We start from the raw sequence: 20,674 nt of genomic DNA on the forward strand, positions 1-20,674 counted from the left end.
ACTAAATTCAATCAACTTCTTCATCCTCATGATTCAGATCATTGAAATTCTATTTTGAAGTCGTGCACAATTAGCAGTTTCTATTTGGTTTACGTCACCCATTCATTGTCAGGTAGAGACACAATAGCGCCTTGGGACCCAAAAGCATAATCAGTGATCTAACTCCTTGCGCTGTTCTAGAGCAATGAAGTAGTGACGCACGGTACCATAGTAAACCACAAATTACCTCTAAGTCCCGCAGCAAAATCGCAAAAACCTTTAGTCGAGCAACCACTGTACAGTGCATTCGGAAAGTATTAAGACCCCTTGACTTTTTCCACATTTTCTTACATTACAGCCGTATTCTAAAATTAATTCAAATGTTGTTTTTTTCCCCTCATCAATCTACACACAATACAGGTTTTGAGAAATTGTTGCTAGATTATTAAAAATTAAAAACGGAAAAATCCCATTTACAGAAGTGTTCCGTCCCTTTACTCAGTACTTTGTTGAAGAACCTTTGGCAGGGATTACAGCTTTTGAGTCTTCTTCGGTATGACGCTACAAACTTGGCATACCTGTATTTGGGGAGTTTCTCCCATTCTCTTCTGCAGATCCTCTCAAGCTCTGTCAGGTTGGATGGGGAGTGTTGCTGGACAGCTATTTTCAGGTCTCTCCAGAGATGTTCGATTGGGTTCAAGTCCGGGCTCTGGCTGGGCCACTCAAGGAAATTCAAAGACTTGTCCTGAAGCCACATCTGCATTGTGTTTAGGGTTGTTGTCCTTTTGGAAGGTGAGCCTTCGCCCCAGTCTGAGGTCCTGCGTGCTCTGGAGCAGGTTTTCATCAAGGATCTCTCTGTACTTTGCTCTGTTCATCTTTCCCTCGATCCTGACCAGTCTCCCAGTCCCTGCCTCTGAAAAGCACCCCCACACCATGATGCTGCCAATACCATGCTTCATCATAGGGATGGTGGCAGGTTTCCTCGTGACGTGACGCTTGGCATTCATGCCAAAGACGTCAATCTTGATTTCATCAGACAGAGAATCTTGTTTCTCATGGTCTGAGAGTCCATTAGTTGCCTTTTGGCAAACTCCAAGCAGGCTTTCATGTGACTTTTACTGAGAGGTGGCTTCAGTCTGACCACTCTACTGTAATGCCATGATTGGTGGAGTGCTGCAGAGATGGTTGTCCTTCTGGAAGGTTCTTCCATCTCCACAGAGGAACTATGGAGCGCTGTTAGAGTGACCATTGGGTTCTTGGTCACCTCCCTGACCATGGCCCTTGTACCCAAATTGCTCAGTTTTTGGAAACTCTAGGAAGAGTCTTGATGGTTCCAAACTTCTTCCATTTAAGAATGATGGACCTTCAATGCTGCAGAAATGTTTTGGTACCTTTCCCAAATCTGTGCCTCGACATAATCCTGTCTCGGAGCTCTACGAACAATTCCTTCAACCTCATGGCTTGGTTTTTGCTCTGACATGCACTGTCAACTGTGGTACCTTATATGAGCAGGTGTTTGCCTTTCCAGATCATGTCCAATCAATTGCATTTACCAAAGGTGGACTACAAGGAAGTTGTAGAAACATCTCAAGGGTGATCAATGGATACAAGATGTACCTGAGCTCAATTTTGAGTCTCATAGCAAAGGGTCTGAATACTTATGGAAATAAGGGTACGTTTTTTTTCCATTTTTCTAAAAACCTATTTTTGCTTTGTCATTATGGAGTATTGTGTGTAGATTGATGAGAAATGTTTTATTTAATCCATTTTAGAAAAGGTCTGTAATGTAAGGAAATGTTTCAAAAGGGAAGGGGTCTGAATACTTTTGAAATACACTGTATATACTGAACAAATATATGAAGGCAACATGAAACAGTTTCAAAGATTTTACTGAGTTACAGTTCACATAAGGAAATCAGTCATTTTAAATAAATTCATTAGGCCCTTATCTATTGATTTCAAATGACTGGGAATACAGATATGCGTATGTTGGTCACAGATACCTTTAAAAAAAATATGCATTACAATGGGCTCAGGATCTCGCCACAGTATCTCTGTGCATTTAAAAAATTGCCATCGATAAAATTTTATTGTGTTCGTTGTCTGTAGCTTATGCCTGCCCTTACCATAACACCACCGCCACCATGGGACACTCTTTTAACAATGTTTAAATCAGCAAACCGCGACACCATACACTTGGTCTGAAGTTTTGAGGCTGGTTGGACATACTGCCAATTTCTCTAAATCGACATTGGAGGTGGCTTATGGTAGAGAAATGAACATTACATTCTCTGGCACCAGCTCTGGTGGACATTACTGGAGTCAGTATTCCAATTGCACACTCCCTCAACTTGAGACATCTGTGGCATTGTGTTGTGTGACAAAACTGCACATTTTAGATTGGTCTTTTATTATCCCAGCACAAGGTGCACCTGTGTAATGATCATGATGTTTAATCAACTTTTTGATATGCCACACCTGTCAGGTAGATGGATTATCTTGGCAAAGAAGAAATGCTTACTAACAAGGATCTGTGCACAACATTTTCGAGAAGTTAGCTTTTTGTGCATATGGAAAATATCTGGGATCTTTTATTTCAGCTCATGAAACATTTTACATGTTGCATTTTATATTTTTGTTCAGTGTCTATTTGGAACTCAGTCTGAGTCTCAACTTATTGTTGAGAGTTAGAACAATAGAAAACACACTGTGCAATTTTGAAATGTGTTTGTGCATCAGCAGTTTTTCTCTTGCTATGTCAGTCACTGACAGTCACTCGATTAGCCCATGTCAGATTTTTTATTTTTTATTTGTTAATTCAGCAATTGGCTAGCTATCTAAACTTGTAGTAATCATGGTCAAATTACTGACTGAGGGGCCCGCATATATCATCAGATATCATATTAAAAACTGCAAACATTGGACTCCACCAAATTACAAAATGTGTAGAATTGCAAGAAATTAGTTGTAAAACTGCTAATTTTCCTCTCCGCCCAATGGCATAATTAGGACAATTGTATGAAACTTGCATTAAATGTCAAAGCTCAAAAGAAGTCCCAGATGCAGGCAGTTTCGAAGTAACACAACTGTATTACTCAACAGGCAGGCAAACGTCAGGTCAAAGGCAGGCAGAGGTCAGTTGTCCAGAGCAACAGGCAGGGTCAGGTGCAGGCAAAATGGTCAAAACCGGGAAAGCTAGAAAACAGGAACTAGAGACAGACAGGCGGATGGGAAAATACACTAGTAGGCTTGACAAAATAATTTGAACTGGCAAAAGACAAACAGAGATCACAGGTAAAAGTACAATGTGGATAATGGGGATGATGGGTGACACCTAACGTCCATGGGAATGGAGAGGGGCTGAATGCAATGGAGACGTCGGGGACTTCCGGGACGCCTCGGAGGCGAGATGGAATCCTTGGACGGGCGAGTGGAATTGGATCTCCTCTCCTTCCTACATTCCTGTAGCCGCCCATCGATCCGGATGGTCAAGGCAATGAGTCAGTCGAGTTCCGTCGGTAGTTCCTGAGCTGCTAGTTCGTTCTTAACATCCTCCAATACTTTGTGCAGGAACGTGTCAAACAGCGATTCCGGGTTCCAGACACTTTCAGCTGCCAACATGCGAAAATCCACCACATAGTCTGCCACACTGCTGGAGTCTTGCCGAAGCTGTGGTAACTTCCGGGCAGGCCTACTGTTGTTCCCACATGGCCGTAGCCCAGGTGAGAGCCCTCCTGGACATCAACGTGATGAAGTATGCTTTCTTCGAGCGATCCGAGGGGAAGGAGTAGGACTGCAGATCGATGATGAGAGAACACTGCACGAGAAACGCTGATTGGTTCCAGACTCTCCAGTGAAGCGGTAGGCTGACTGACAGACAACCCGCGGAATTGCTCCATGCAAAGTGTACCACGCACCATCATGGTTGTTCGGCCAAGGTCTGGAACCCTTCCATAAGGCCACGAAGCAACTCCTTGTGCCTTCCAATGGTGGCTACTTGGAAGGAGACAGCGTGGCGGAGCTGGTCCGAGTCTGCTGGATCCGTCATGGCCAGTTCATACTGTCAAGGCTCAGGAGAAAACCCAGATGCAAACAGTTTAAGTAGTCCAGAGGTCAGTAGTCCAGAGTAGAGTCAGAAAATGGAGGTGGAGACAAGCACAAAGATAGGTGAAACAGATCACGGTGTGACATTAAAACTGCAGCATTTTCTCATAAGGCGGGGGGCCCCAAAAAATGTTTGATCTTCGGGCCCCCAAGAGGCTAGGGCCTGGTCTGACTGCATGGAGCCACTGCAGCCCCTCATGATGAGTTCTCATTTGTTGTTGCACATGTGTTATAGTGATGAGATTACTGCGGTTTCCATTAAGTTTTGCATCTGGAAGACAGGTATGTGGAGGAGCATTAGATGTGTATTAGATGGTCGCGACCTCTGGATGAAATCATATCAGGCAGAACCTGAAGTCCATCTAGGAATGATACACAACCACAATAGCACTATATGAAATCATGCTTGTATAAAAACATTAGCTATGAGGGGCAAAACACTTACTCTGTCTCTTGGGCCCGCTGGTTTAGGCTGTCTTCGCCAGCCTTCTGTGCCCAGTCCCACTTGTTACAACAAACAATCTGTCTTTTTAGCCAATACTGTCTGGACAGTTTCCACTCAGTATTTGTATGTATTTAGGCAAGGCAATTAAGAACAAATTCTTATTTTCAATGACAGCCTAGGAACATTGGGTTAACTGGCTTGTTCAGGGGCAGAACAACAGATTTTTACCTTGTCAGAACAGGTATTCGATCTTGCCACCTTTCGTTACTTGTCCAACACTTACCGCCCCGCTCACTAGGCTACCTGCCGCCCCGCTCGCTCAGGGTTGTGCAAGCTTCCCCAGCTTTGTTGCTGCTCGCGTCTTTGTTGTTTCTGTTTGTTTACTTGTGGATTTGCGACAAAATGAGGACTACTTTCACTCGGGATGAGCTATTGAATATTAAGGGCACATTGCCAACTGGTTTGTAAACCCAAAATTCAGTCCTCAAGCACTGAAATATTGCTATTGGACCATCCACATCTATGAGTTGGTCTACTAGCCAAGAAAGTGGAGGTGTACACCTGAGGAGAAAGCGAAGGTGCATAAGGGCTCTCGTGCACTTTAGGAGATGGGACCTCCGTGCTTCACTTCCTGGCTTCTTCCTCTCCAACATGTGTTCACTCGCCCAAAAAACTGACAAACTAAATCAGCCTATACTCCAGAGTTTTATGTTTACTGTTCCAATATATTGTATTCTGTGTAATTGTCTATTGCTGGCAGCACCTTCTCACTAAGTCAAATTTCTGGTATTTGTAAAAATGTATTTGGCGAATAAAGGTTATTCTGATCATTCAACAGCACCTGATAAAAGTTGTAATTGTCTGACAGTGCAAAGGGGTCATCACTTGCAGCAGCTATTCAACAAACTATAGGTTATCTGACAGTAGAGAAGCTCTCTGACTGACACAGAACTACCATCTCAAGACTGTTTAGCTAGGAACGCCAACTTTTTAAAATTCCCAGCGTTTGAGGGTGGGACAAGCGGTGGTCGGGAAATCAACCTCACTCTTCCCTAAAGCTTGTGATAGTAAAATAAAAAAAACACATGATTACCTCCAAATACAAAAGAAAAATCTGCTTTTGATCAACAGAACGCATTTGGAATCTGTTTTTCACAGTCCTACTGTGCATGTTCGTAACATCATCTGGACGGCGGTTTTGAGGTAAAAAAAAATAAAAAATCTGAACGTTTCTTTTACTGTCGAGTTTTGATATTTATCCCCTGCTAGACAAACATAGAATACTGAAGTGAGACTGTGAGATCTTGTTGCTTACACACCATAGTTAATTCTGCGGTAAATGGACTCAAGGAAATTCCATGAGCCTTTGTATGAATGCTATTGCAATTCACTAAATCTGCACCACTCAGTCCACGAGCAGCACTTACTTCCTCTTCACTCTTCAATCCCAGCAAATATTGATCCACCAAATTACTTTTCAAGGTCAGCACTCTGGGCAAAGCAGTGTTGTTAGAGATAAGACGGTAAAGCAGGCAGGCAGGCACCAGTCTCGACAGTAGTTGTCTGGGCCTGGTTTGCATAATGGTGCAGTCTCTGTATAAGTCTCTCTGGTCTAAACCAACCATGCAGAGTCCAGGTTCACTACAGTGGCTGGTCAGGCACAAACAGAACCCTTGGGCCGCTCCTACTATGACACCTGAGTATGGTGACACTGTACAAAATTCGACCATAGCCTTCACATACAAGGTTGACCAAATGCACAACATACACACAATCACCAACAAGCATGGACAACCACATTTTCAGACACATACACAACTGGACATATTGATTGGAACTGGCTCGAGGCACCTACCCATGGTGCAATGTTCCCATCATGTCAGGATGGCACTACATTGTGTGAAAAGGAAGCTACAGTAAAGGCGATTGTTCGTTGCTAGTTTGGAGAGACGCTTGGTATTTCACTTTAGTGCCAAATAAAGTGTTAGACTCGCTAAGAGGTCAGCTATGCACATAGTATCTAATGACTAAACTACCGACAAAGTCACAGAAATGTGTCACTGGCACTCCACTCCACTTTAAGTCATGACGAGGCGAGAGTCTACAACTCGTATGACTCGTGACCCGCAGCACCATGGTGAGCCAATGACAGCAAATTACTCTGACATGTATTTATCAAGATGCCTCATCCGGAAATTAAATTACAATCACTCCCTCTCTTTCCATTGTTGGACAGGGGCATTGCAAACTCTTGGTGTTACACAGCTTAAAGGAGAAAGAACGGGGGGGGGGGGGGTAATATGGTAGTAAAGCACTATGTCACTTTTAGGTATTTAACTCGTCCCTTCCACAACGAGTTCCAGAGAAGCCCTTCCGGTATAATTATAATCATATATATATGGCCCATGTCGCACTAGTCATTAAAAAACACTCAAATGTAGATGAATTGCATAGAAATAGTAACTATGACGAGAAGGACACAGCGTTAAATAATGCAAGTGGAAATAACAGTGGTTGTGAATAGGGACCTACAAACACTGTTATTGCATAGGTGTTACATGGTGCTGTGAGCCGAGGTGCTGTGAGCTGTAGTCATAATGAAAGAGATGTCTACCCAGTGGTGATGGTCCCCCGCTTTGCCTCTGCTTGCTGCTAATGAACAGAGGAAAAGACTGATTAGTCACTGAATGCCCATCAGGCAAAGCATGCGGCCATTAAACAAGACTACATAGAGATTCAACTCACTGGCACAAATATCCAAGGCATTTGGTGAGTCCAAAGAATAACATACACTAGATGACCAAAAAGTATCTGGGCACCTGCTCGTCAAACATCTCATTCCAAAATGATGGGCATTAATATGGCTTCCCCTTTGCTGCTATTAACAGCCTCCACTCTTCTGGGAAGGCTTTCCAATAGATGTTGGAACATTGCTGTCAGGACATTCAGCCACAAGAGCATTAGAGAGGTCAGGGCTCTGTGCAGGCCATTCAAATTATTCCACACCGATCACAACAAACCATTTCTGTATGGATTGTCATGCTGAAACAGCAAAGGGCTTTCCTCAAATTCTTGCCACAAAGTTGGAAGCACAGAATCGTCTATAATGTCATTGTATGCTGTAGCGTTGATTTCCCTTCAATGGAACTAAGGGGCCTATTCCAAACCATGAAAAACAGCCCCAGACCATTATTGCTCCTCCACCAAACTTTACAGTTGGCACTATGCATTTAGGCAGGTAGCGTTCTCCTGGCATCCGACAAACCCAAATGTGTCCGTAGGACTGCCAGGTGATGTGTGATTCATCACTCCAGAGAATGTGTTTCTACTGCTCCAGAGTTCAATGGCGGCGAGCTTTACCACACACCAGCCGACGCTTGGCATTGCACATGGTGATCTTAGGCTTCTGTGCGGCTGCTCGGCCATGTGAATCCATTTCGTGAAGCTCCTGACAGACAATTCTGTTGCTGTTGTTGCTTCCAGAGGCAGTTTGGAACTCTGTAGTGAGTGTTGCAACTGAGGACAGACAATTTTGCCCCGCTATGCGCTTCAACACTCGATGGACCCGTTCTATGAGATTGTGTGGCCTAACACTTTGCGGCTGAGCCATTGTTGCTCCTAGACGTTTCCACGTCACAGTAACAGCACATACAGTTGACCGGTGCAGCTCTAGCAGTGCAGAAATTTTACGAACTGACTTGTTAGAAAGGTGGCATCCTATGACGGTGCCACATTGAAAGTCACCGATAAAATCAGTAAGGCCATTCTACTGCCAATGTTTGTCAAATGAGATTGCATGGCTGTGTGTTCGATTTTATACACCTGTCAGCAACGGGTTTGGCTGAAATAGCCAAATCCACTCATTTGAAGGGGTGTCCACATACTTTTGCATTTATAGTGTCCCCGCCGTCGTTTTTTCACTGACATGCTGTCTAAGTATTATATCATGTGTGCTTGAGAACTCCTTTTGGTTGGACTTAAAATATGTCTATTGTGTTGGGTATAAAGTGATCTAAATCGTACTCATTTTGTCTCTCTCTATCATCCTCCCATGGTGGCTGTATCTTCCCACTCTAATAGTAGGAGACAATCAGACTGCCAAGCCTTTAGTGAACCGAGCTTTGTTTGTCATACCCCTGACGTGTTGTTCTGCAGAGTTACAATAAAACCCAGGTGCAAATTCCACCTGAAAATCGAGGACATTGCCAAGCAGTTTGTCTCTCCGTTTGTACTCAAGGGGTGCACATCTGTGCCTTGGCATTATGAACAGCAGGCTGAGTGCAGGCGGCGTTAGTCTGCTAGGCAGTGGAGACGAGGTTTAGGCAGGTTGCAGGAGCAGCAGGAAGAGAGAGCCTTCCTCAGAATCATAGCCGCGGGAAGTAGGGGTGCTGAGGGTGCTGCAGGACCGCTGATAAAAAAATTATATTAAAATATACAGTGCCTTGCGAAAGTATTCGGCCCCCTTGAACTTTGCGACCTTTTGCCACATTTCAGGCTTCAAACATAAAGATATAAAACTGTATTTTTTTGTGAAGAATCAACAACAAGTGGGACACAATCATGAAGTGGAACGACATTTATTGGATATTTCAAACTTTTTTAACAAATCAAAAACTGAAAAATTGGGCTTGCAAAATTATTCAGCCCCCTTAAGTTAATACTTTGTAGCGCCACCTTTTGCTGCGATTACAGCTGTAAGTCGCTTGGGGTATGTCTCTATCAGTTTTGCACATCGAGAGATGACATTTTTTCCCATTCCTCCTTGCAAAACAGCTCGAGCTCAGTGAGGTTGGATGGAGAGCATTTGTGAACAGCAGTTTTCAGTTCTTTCCACAGATTCTCGATTGGATTCAGGTCTGGACTTTGACTTGGCCATTCTAACACCTGGATATGTTTATTTTTGAACCATCCATAGTAGATTTTGCTTTATGTTTTGGATCATTGTCTTGTTGGAAGACAAATCTCCGTCCCAGTCTCAGGTCTTTTGCAGACTCCATCAGGTTTTCTTCGAGAATGGTCCTGTATTTGGCTCCATCCATCTTCCCATCAATTTTAACCATCTTCCCTGTCCCTGCTGAAGAAAAGCAGGCCCAAACCATGATGCTGCCACCACCATGTTTGACAGTGGGGATGGTGTGTTCAGCTGTGTTGCTTTTACGCCAAACATAACGTTTTGCATTGTTGCCAAAAAGTTCAATTTTGGTTTCATCTGACCAGAGCACCTTCTTCCACATGTTTGGTGTGTCTCCCAGGTGGCTTGTGGCAAACTTTAAACAACACTTTTTATGGATATCTTTAAGAAATGGCTTTCTTGCCACTCTCCATAAAGGCCAGATTTGTGCAATATACCACTGATTGTTGTCCAATGGACAGAGTCTCCCACCTCAGCTGTAGATCTCTGCAGTTCATCCAGAGTGATCATGGGCCTCTTGGCTGCATCTCTGATCAGTCTTCTGCTTGTATGAGCTGAAAGTTTAGAGGGACGGCCAGGTCTTGGTAGATTTGCAGTGGTCTGATACTCCTTCCATTTCAATATTATCGCTTGCACAGTGCTCCTTGGGATGTTTAAAGCATGGGAAATATTTTTGTATCCAAATCCGGCTTTAAACTTCTTCACAACAGTATCTCGGACCTGCCTGGTGTGTTCCTTGTTCTTCATGATGCTCTCTGCGCTTTTAACGGATCTCTGAGACTATCACAGTGCAGGTGCATTTATACGAAGACTTGATTACACACAGGTGGATTGTATTTATCATCATTAGTCATTTAGGTCAACATTGGATCATTCAGAGATCCTCACTGAACTTCTGGAGAGAGTTTGCTGCACTGAAAGTAAAGGGGCTGAATAATTTTGCACGCCCAATTTTTCAGTTTTTGATTTGTTAAAAAAGTTTGAAATATCCAATAAATGTCGTTCCACTTCATGATTGTGTCCCACTTGTTGTTGATTCTTCACAAAAAAATACAGTTTTACATCTTTATGTTTGAAGCCTGAAATGTGGCAAAAGGTCGCAAAGTTCAAGGGGGCCGAATACTTTCGCAAGGCACTGTATATATATATATATTATATATTAAAATTCCCACCAACTTTGTGCACTAGGTCTTTATTACTCCTGTATGAGCAGAGAAAATAACCCCCCCTCCCCATATTCCTGTGGCCATGCTCAGAAGCCTCCCAGTCGGTTGTCGGTTGACTGCCAGTCTGCCTCCATCTCATCGAAGAGGGGACACTCCAATTGAATTACCGTCCCTATGGTCTCTGTGAAGCTGGGTTTGTGAGGCAGCAGTATTTTCAACACCTCTGTGTGTATTTTTGGTGACTCCAACATTCCTGCGATGGAGACAGTGGACTGTGACTCAGAGCGATGGTCTGTCTGACGGACTCAGGGGATTAGTTTGTTTAATCTCAGTGGTAGGAGGAGGATGACGAGGAGGAGGGTGGGGATGTGCTGCTGCCAGTTGAGCTTTCTTCTTCTTCTCCTCCACTCGCCTGTCCTCTTCTCCTCCTGGCTTCAAAGCCCTGTGTCAGGCTGTGCTGCGCCTCTATCTTCAGACTCACACTAACAGCTGCTTTTAGGTCAGACAGAATATCCCGGCCTCTGTCCTCATCCAGGGGTCACCCGCCTCTCCTGTACAGGGGTCAAAAATAATCTAAGTACTCATTGCTTTATGAAGATGACAAGACGTGATAGTAAATAAAGTGACCTTAAGGAAAATTAAGTGTAGAAACTGAAAATAATACATTCTTGCAAGAAATATGGGTTGCACTCTACGTAATAAAGCATTTAGAATGGATTAGTAAATAGTTTATTCATCATTTATTAATCATTACTCCCACACTTGTAAATGTTAATAACCTAGTTATTCACACATTTATAAACAACTTAAGGTATTTTATAATGATTCATTAGATCATTCACAAAATGTTTAATATAGGTCCTTATAAACCATTTACTGACCCTTTACTTAAGTCGTTTTGTGTGGCCTCGTCTAAAGTGAGGGCTATTTGTACTTTATAAATACTTTATAAATATTTTCAGTGACCAGTGTCATTTCTCACGAAAAGATTGACATTCCAACACTACCTGACGTTCCTTAAGGTCTCAAAAGGACGCCTAAAACATATCAATGGTTAACAAACATTTCCCTTAAAAAGCACATTACAGGCTAGGTAGACAGGCTTATGGATCTCCTCTTCAACGAGGTCCCCCTTGATCCAGCAATGTATGTGGGGAAGCTGTGTGAACTGTCCATCCCGGAGCCCCTGTCTGCCCATTGTGAGTGGCCTGACAAGGAGGCCATAGCTGGATTTGTCTCCCGCTTCTATCTTGGGGGTGACTGAAGCCAAGGGGGTGACTGAAGCCTGCTTGATTAAAGTGGGGTACACTGGTCCCCCTCCTCTCCCGCTCCGCTCCCCATCAATCACTTTAATTGGTTCAATTTCCTAAAGCATAATCAATTGACTTTAACCTGATATGATATAACATTTTGTTACCTTGTACTGTTTTTTTCAAGCATGTCATCAAGGCAAAAGGGGGCTAACTTGAGCTGCAAAGCTCCACAGCGGAGATTGTAATATCTGTCTATAGGACCACTTTAAGCCGTACACTCCGCAGAGCTGGGCTTTACGGAAGAGAGTCCAGAAACAAATAAGCAAAAACCTTGCAAAAGGCATGTGGGAAACTCCCCAAACATATGGATGAAGGTGCTCTTGTCAGATGAGACCAACATTTATTTTTTGGCCATCAAGGAAAATGCTATGTCTGGCACAAACCCAACACCTCTCATCACCCCGAGAACACCAGCATAGTGGTGGCAGCATCATGCTGTGGGGATGTTTTCATTGGCAGGGACTGGAAAACTGGTCAGAATTGAAGGAATGATGGATGGCACTAAATACAGGGAAATTCATGAGGGAAACCTGTTTGTCTTCCAGAGCTTTGAGACTGGGACGGAGGTTCACCTTCCAGCAGGACAATGACCCTATGCATACTGCTAAATCAACACTAGTGGTTTAAGGAGAAACATTTAAATGTCTTGGAATGACCTTGTCAAAGCCCAGACCTCAATCCAACTGAGAATCTGTGGTATGACTTAAAGGTTGCTGTACACCAGCAGGATCCCATCCAACTTGAAGGAGCTGGAGCAGTTTTGTCTTGAAGAATGGGCCAAAATCCCAGTGGCTATATGTGCTAAGCTTATAGAGACATATCCCAAGAGACTTGCAACTGTAATTGCTGCAAAAGGTGTCTCTACAAAGTATTTACTCTGGGGGGGTTGAATAGTTATGCATGCTCAAGTTTTCCGTTTTTTTGTCTTATTTCTTGTTTGTTTCACCAAAAAAGTATTTTGCATCTTCAAAGTGATAGGCATGTTGTGTAAATCACGCTTAGAAACAAAGGGTTCCAAAAGTGTTCTGTTCTGCTTTCCCCATAGGATAACCCTTTTTGGTTTCATGTATAAACCTTTGCGGAAAATGTTATACATGAAACCCAATAGGGTTCTACTTGGAACCAAAAAGGGTTTTTCCTGTGAGGTCAGCTGGAGAACCCTTTTAGGTTCTAGATAGTACCTTTCTTTCTAAGAGTAGAGTTGGCCTGGGCTACAGTTTATTGATATAGTCATAGACTGAATTGAACTGTTTCAAGGCATTGTTAATGATGGTTGAGTATTACAATATAATTAGTAGAGCATAATAAACAGTAATGAGGTAGCTATATGAGTAGATCGAACATGTGGGTGGAATTCAAGTTACACACAATATTGATAATTATTTTGAATTATATTTCAGATTCTTGGCGACAGGGGACTTCTACAGGACCATCGGATTCAGCTTCGGAGTTGGAGTTACCTGTCCCCAAGGAGGAAGACTGGAAGGCCATCGCTGCCGAGTTCCTGGAGAGGTGGAATTTCCCATTGACGGGAAACATGTACTAATCCATGTTCCACCGTGCTCGGTTCGCAATTCTACAACTACCGGGGTACGTATTCAGTTGTACTCTTGGCTGTTGTAGATGCCATCTACTGTTTCCGTATCATTGATGTTGGTGCTTACGGCAAATAAAGATGATGGCGAGTCCCTCCGTGACTCTGCCTTCGTCCAAGCACTTCAGGATGACACCCTGGAGATTCCACCACCAGTATCATTCCCTGGGGCTGAAGACCTGGGAACCGTTCCTCACGTCTTCGTCATTGACGAGGCCTTGACTTTAAGACCCAAACTCATGAGGCCCTACGCTGGATGCCAACTGCCATTGCCAAAGCTTGTAAGGATCTTTAACTTCTTCGATATAGGGGGCGCTCTTTTAATTTTTGGACGAAAAACGTTTCCGTTTTAAACAAGATATTTTGTCACGAAAAGATGCTCGACTATGCATATAATTGACAGCTTTGGAAAGAAAACACTCTGACGTTTCCAAAACTGCAAAGATATTGTCTGTGAGTGCCACAAAACTGATGTTACAGGCGAAACCCAGATAAAAATCCAATCAGGAAGTGCCGCATTTTTTGAAACCGCCTCATTCCAATGACTGTGTTCCAATGACAATGAATATGGCTGTGGAGGAGCTAGGAGTCAGCTTACGTTTTCCACATTTTCCCCAAGGTGTCTGCAGCATTGTGACATATTTGTAGGCATATCATTGGAAGATTGACCATAAGAGACTACATCTACCAGGTGGTCGCTTGGTGTCCTCCGTCGCAATTATTGCGTAATCTCCAGCTGCAGTATTTTTCCGTTTGCCTTTGATGAGAAACCGACTGCCAGGAATGATTTTTCATCGAATAGAATTGTGAAAAACACCTTGAGGATTGATTCTAAACAACGTTTGCCATGTTTCTGTCGATATTATGGAGCTAATTTGGAAAAAAGTTTGCCGTTGTGTTGACTGCATTTTCGGTTTTTTTTCTTAGCCAAACGTGATGAACAAAACTGAGCTATTTCTCTTACGCAAATAATCTTTTTGGAAAAAATGAAAATTTGCTATCTAACTGAGAGTCTCGTCATTGAAAACATCTGAAGTTCTTCAAAGGTGAATGATTTTATTTGAATGCTTTTCTTGTTTTTGTGAAAATGTTGCCTGCTGAATGCTAGGCTTAATGCTATGCTAGGCTATCAGTACTCTTACACAAATGCTTGTGTAGCTTTGGTTAAAGCATATTTTGAAAATCTGAGATGACAGTGTTGTTAACAAAAGGCTAAGCTTGTGTTTCAATATATTTATTTCCTTTCATTTGCGATTTTCATGAATAGTAAACGTTGCGTTATGGTAATGAGCTTGAGGCTATGATTACGCTCCCGGATACGGGATTGCTCGACGCTAGAGGTTAACAAACGACTGTTAGTTGTTGAATGCACCTTTGGGATTCTGGCATCCCGGAGGAGAATGTATCAGAGAGTGCTTGGTCTCAGCCACTCAAATGTCGATGCCTGCATGAAGGCCACATGTGTTCTCCACAACTACCTACGGAGGTCATTCCAGGAGCCGCTCTGGACGGAGATGGGCACACCAAATGGTCACCTACCGGATGTCATGAGGCCAGGTGCCAACGATGTCCCCAGACAGGCACTCCAGGTGTGGGAGAATCTGTCCACCTACTTCTCATCACCAGCAGGTGGTCCCATGGCAGCATGCTGTGGAGTGAAATTATTTAAAGAGCCCACTAACACAAAGGTTATTTTAAGATTATTTTGTTATTTTAAGGAGATTTTGTTCACAAAATAAAAATAAATCCCCAGATTATTTTATGTCTCATTGTCTCTCTTCATTTGGAAGTTATATTTACTTGAAATTTGGGCGTTAAAGACCACACCTTAACCCCTTCCCTCTCCAATTAACATCAGTATTATACACACCTGGCATGGTACATCAGGTGAGCAGGAACACTAATTAAGGTTATACGACATACAGTTAGTATGATAACAAAGGGAAAGGGTAACCTAGGGTTCTGCAAATAGTACAGTTTACCACCAATTTTACTGGTCTGACAAAACACGGGTGGGAAAAAAATTTTTTTTGAGAATATGTTTTTACCTCCATCTTGTCTTAGGTATGCAAAGGTGTAGGGAAGAAATAAGCAGATTAGGTCTAAATGAGATATTAATAAAGACATGAAACAACTGACTATGAAAACATTAGAATTTATTAAGTATTCAAGTACAGGAAAGAACATGAAAGGTATGTGTGTTGTAAAAAAAATTACAAAAAAATAAAACAATTATTGAAAGAAGTGTGTTTGTGTATGTGCGTGTAAAAATACCACAATTAACGTGTTGCCTGTAATCTGTAAGAGAACAACAAGAGCATTTATTTTCCGCACAACCTCAGACAGATACAGGGACTACTCATACAGCTTAGACGCAGTAGGAAAACTTCAGACATGGCCATAAAGGGCACTGGAGATCTGAGGTACAGAGAGGAGTGAAGGAGAGGTGTGTGTGTGTGTGTCTCTGTAAAAAATAAAAGAATGTGCAGCCATAACACAGCTAAGGAAACAACTGGCCCCTGGACGTCATGGACCAGTCGATGGAACATAACTTCAAAAAAGTTTCAACACCCTGGTTTTCAAGTGGTTTAAAATGAAATCAATATATTCACATTTAGTCTTGTAAGAAACCAACAAGAGCATCTGTGAATTCTCCGGTGTTCCTCTTCCTTGTCCTTCCTGTGAGCTTGTCTGTTGAATTGACTCCATCTCTGGAAGGGAAGAGAAAAACAACACATACAAATATTACATAATATAACACCATAAAAGGTGAGATTTATGTTAACTAAATACTGCTTGTATAGTGTCGTTAGTGGCATAAATATTGGAACAGTGTGGTAAAGTTAGTAATTGTTTACTCATGGAATTTGTATTTCAGATCAAAAGATGAATATGACAGGCAAATATTTAGACAGCAAACTGTTGCTTTAGGATATTTTCTATCCCAGACACAACAGCTATACATTTGCCTCATATTAATCCTTTGAACTGAAATACCAATTAGCCTACATGAGTATACTGTAAAATGAACTACTTTACTTCACTGTCGCAATACTTATGACACTACCTGATACATTTTAACCTTGACTGTTGCTTTTCTTTGCTGAGGCAGCCTCTTCAGGGTTGGCACTAGGCTCATGGCAAAGAGGGTCTCTTCATCCTCCTTCCTGTGATCATCAGGTTGGGCTACATCCCTCTCAACAGCTTAGAGGAGCCTCTGCTGAAATTAGTTGAGTGGATCTGGGGGCTTGTACCTCCGATGATGCCTGGTGTGTCGTTGTTCCTCTTCATTTTCTCCCCCTGTTTATCTCCTTGTTTGTTTCCACAGCCACATCCTGTTCAACAAGGTCCTCAGTGGTCACTTCCGTGAGGTTCATAACAATCTCAGGTGGTCCTAGATCCAGAGGTGCTTCCTCCATTTCATCATCTTCCATGGCTGCACCGGTGAAGGTCATACTTGTGGATGATGTAGATGTTGTAGAGGGTCTCGCTGCACCGGTTGTGGTTGCACTAGTACATGACATAGAGGGCAATCCAACTATTGTGGAGACTTGTCTCCAAGCTGCATTTTTTGTGTTTACATCCCTGTAGCTGTCAGCAGGTTTGTCAAAAGGACACAACTGCAACAAGTGTGTATATACCTGCATTCTGTACTGTTGCGTAGCTGTGTAACATGTTATGCAACATTGACGCAATTGGCGCACTCGGTGTGTTTGAAGCGTCAGGCTTCCTGATAGTTAGAGATGAGAGAAAATGTTGGTCATTCAAAGGCTATTTTTACTTGGGAAATAGTATAATTGTGCTGGACCTTTTAAAGTAAATTATGTTCTCAAATCGTTGTTCAGTGATAATAGTAATTTGTCTGATCACAATACATTTCTTAATAAAATAAATAAAATAGTGCTATTCTATCATTTATGTATTCAAATACCTACTAAACATGTCTAATTCAGAAGTGTCCGATAGAACCTAATTGCTCAATCCAGATTGTCATTTCAGAGCCGGAAGTTTCTATCTGCACCCCTCTAAAAAAACAGATTTACAAATGTCTCCAGGTTTTTATACTCTGCACTTTAGGTACCTTTAAGGTGAGGACCTTAAATGGACAGATTTGTATGGGGATTTTTTTTTAAATATGCTAATTTAATTTCCACGAGGTCGCTTACCTCCACCTTAGGTGCTAATAGGTTAAATGTGTAGTGCATTTTATTTTATTTTATTTATTGACTCCCCTCTCCTCTGGGAGTTTTATGACGGTCGTAAATACCTAGCAGGAACTTTCTCTCCCTTGCCATGCAGACTGGGGGACAAAGTGATTCTTCCCACCAAAACTCCAACATCCAAAAGTGGATCATGAAACAATATTTTTAACACAAAGAATGTGGGAAATGGTCGGGAGGGACTTAAAGAACAATCATGTCAGATAATTCATTTTTTGTGATATCATTAAAGACGTTACAACGGAAACATTCTAACTTCAAATGTTGTCAAACATATATGATTACATCTGAAACTATTTGTGAGAAGATTAAATGTGATTTTAGCCTTCTTAATGAGATAATTGTTTTTTATATTAAGTGTTACCCAGTCAGTAACCACACCCAAGTGAGCACAGACATTATGCCAAAAGGATGGAATGGCCCTTTATAAGGGCACAAGGCGAGACCCAGATGCAGACACGGGAGGCAGATGGTCTTGATATTTATTAAACAATCCAAAAAGGGGTAGGTAATAGAATGGTCATGGACAGGTAAAAGGCCAAAACCAGTTCAGAGTCCAGGAGGTACAGAGTGGCAGGCAAGCTCAAGGTCAGGGCAGGCAGAAAGGTCAGGCAGGCGGGTACAGAGTCCAGAAAACAGGCAAGGGTCAAAAACCAGGAGGACTAGCAAAAGAGAATTAAAGCAGGAGTATGGGGAAAACCGCTGGTTGACTTGAAAAACATATAAGACGAACTGGCACAGAGAGACAGGAAACACAGGGAAATATACACCAGGGATAATAAGTGACACCTGGAGGGGGTGGAGACAATCACAAGACAGGTGAAACAGATCAGACAATCACATTGTATGATTTTTAAGTAATTAATGTGCATTGTATTGCATGCAGAATCATACAATGTGATTTTCTGGATATTTATTTTAGATTCCGTCTCTCACAGTTGAAGTGTACCTATGATAAAAATGACAGATCTCTACATGCTTTGTAAGTAGGAAAACCTGCAAAATTGGCAGTGTATCAAATACTTGTTCTCCCCACTGTGCATTGCAATTATTTTCTGCAAAGTATTCACATTCCCATGAGCATAGCTTCCACATGTATGTAGTGCTTTCTGGTGTTTTTGAAGTGCACAGTTTTAAATAGGCAATATTTGGATGTCCTCTATTTTGGGGAAACTTTGTTTCAGTGTTTGTATTTGGATTTCTTGTGTGCCTGAAATGCTCAATTGATGCAGATTTTAAATTAATAACTATGACAGTATGTTGGGCCTGTCTTCACAGGCTTCACAGCATATCCCCTTCTTTGCCTTGGAAATCTGATATTGTATCACATCATTCCTGCTGCAGTGGTTGACTGGGAAGCTGTGAAGACAGAGTAGATGAGGAATTTGATGAACACCACAACCCCCCCTAATCATCATGATTTGCCACAATGACACAAGCTACATGAACTGTAAGACTAAGGGCTAGTAGTACAACAACCATATAATTACTATCAGGTGTGTTACAGAAAATATATTGTTCACAAGTCAAAGCAGCCACAGCTACAGTTACATTATCTAACAATAGCCCCCCCCCAAAAAAAAAAATGTTGGCTACCGTGTCACTCATCAAACTGATACTTACATTATGGTCCGCGCTTGTAAGATCCACTGTCCACGATGGTACAGCATCCATCTCAGGATTAGCTTCCTGGCAAGACCCATCGAATGTTCTCTCCAATTACCAAAGCACTGCACACGCATGACATGATCATAATTTTTGGTGTAGCATGTCCATCTGAAATGTAAAGCAGCCACTGCTTTCAGATGTCTTCATTCTTCATAAATTTTACACTATGGCAGCCAGTCACAACACAGTTTGCTTTTGCTGGAATGTTGGTAAGTAGCTTGCTAGCTAACCAGTACCTTTGGTCGTACATTCTGCTTGAGCTAGTTACCACTAGCTAGCCAGAGCAAGGCGTAGGCGCATATGTGATGGTTTTAAGATGGTACATATTTACATCAGTTACAGTCACTGTAAGATAAGACGCTACCATTGGTGTTTTACATTTCCATCTTCATGTGACATTGCAGAAACCCGGAAGTAAATCCTTGGTTATGCCTGCCTCCTGAATCAAAGTGTTTGACACGGGGGAATGGCAATCTTGAAAGGTGGGGGAGTGGCAATCTTTACCAAGGATCACCTTCGGACAAAATTGCGACTGGCAAGTTCGGCATGGTGGCAGCACTTTTATTTTATGTTTGTTTTAAACGTTACTGGAAATAATTGCATCTGCTATTTAGATGAAAGAATAGTAAATTGTCAGCAACTTCTGTCATGCAAAAACTTTTGATGGATTTGCTGGACTTCGGATTTGGAAGGAATGTTAAATACCAAACTTGCCTAGCACCTTGGCACAAACCAAAACGATCATCGAAATTCAGTCTGAAATCGCAAATTAATGTTGGAGATCTTATAACTCTATGCCTTCTCTTATCGGAGGATATCCATCAATGCCCTGGACCTCACTTTATCATGAACCCCATCAAAATGCCTATGCACCCATGCTCCTCTTGCGAACGTTGGATGAAGAGTAACAGCAAAGCTTTGGTATGTTTGGAATGTGCGCAGTGGATTCATCTAAAATGCAGCGATCCTAGCTTTGGGCAAGGGGTCAATCAAGCTTACCGTTGCTGTTGGTGTGCTGTACCCGCGGGGTGAATCAGCATTGAAGGTGGAGTGAGCAAATGTATGAATATGTTAACAAACAGGGTGTAATGGTTTTCTTCCGTTGAAGGAGAGGAGGACCAAAATACAGCGTGGTTAGTGTTCAACATCTTTAATATAGACGATAAACGAGAAAACTACAAAATACAAAACAACAATGTGAAAACCGAAACAGTCATATCTGGTGCAATAACACAAAGACAGAAGACAATCACCCACAAAATACCCAAATATG

The 20,674-nt window shown here is 42.3% G+C and overlaps 1 pseudogene; it reads right to left on the minus strand.

Moving 5' to 3' along the window:
* Positions 1-3,898: 3,898 nt before the first annotated feature.
* On the minus strand, positions 3,899-17,160 carry LOC149974422 (uncharacterized; annotated as a pseudogene).
* Between the last annotated feature and the right edge of the window lie 3,514 nt (positions 17,161-20,674).

The sequence above is a fragment of the Oncorhynchus mykiss genome, chromosome 20 (assembly GCF_057628025.1).
Source record: "Oncorhynchus mykiss isolate SJ-2025 chromosome 20, ASM5762802v1, whole genome shotgun sequence".
Classification (NCBI taxonomy): Eukaryota; Metazoa; Chordata; class Actinopteri; order Salmoniformes; family Salmonidae; genus Oncorhynchus; species Oncorhynchus mykiss.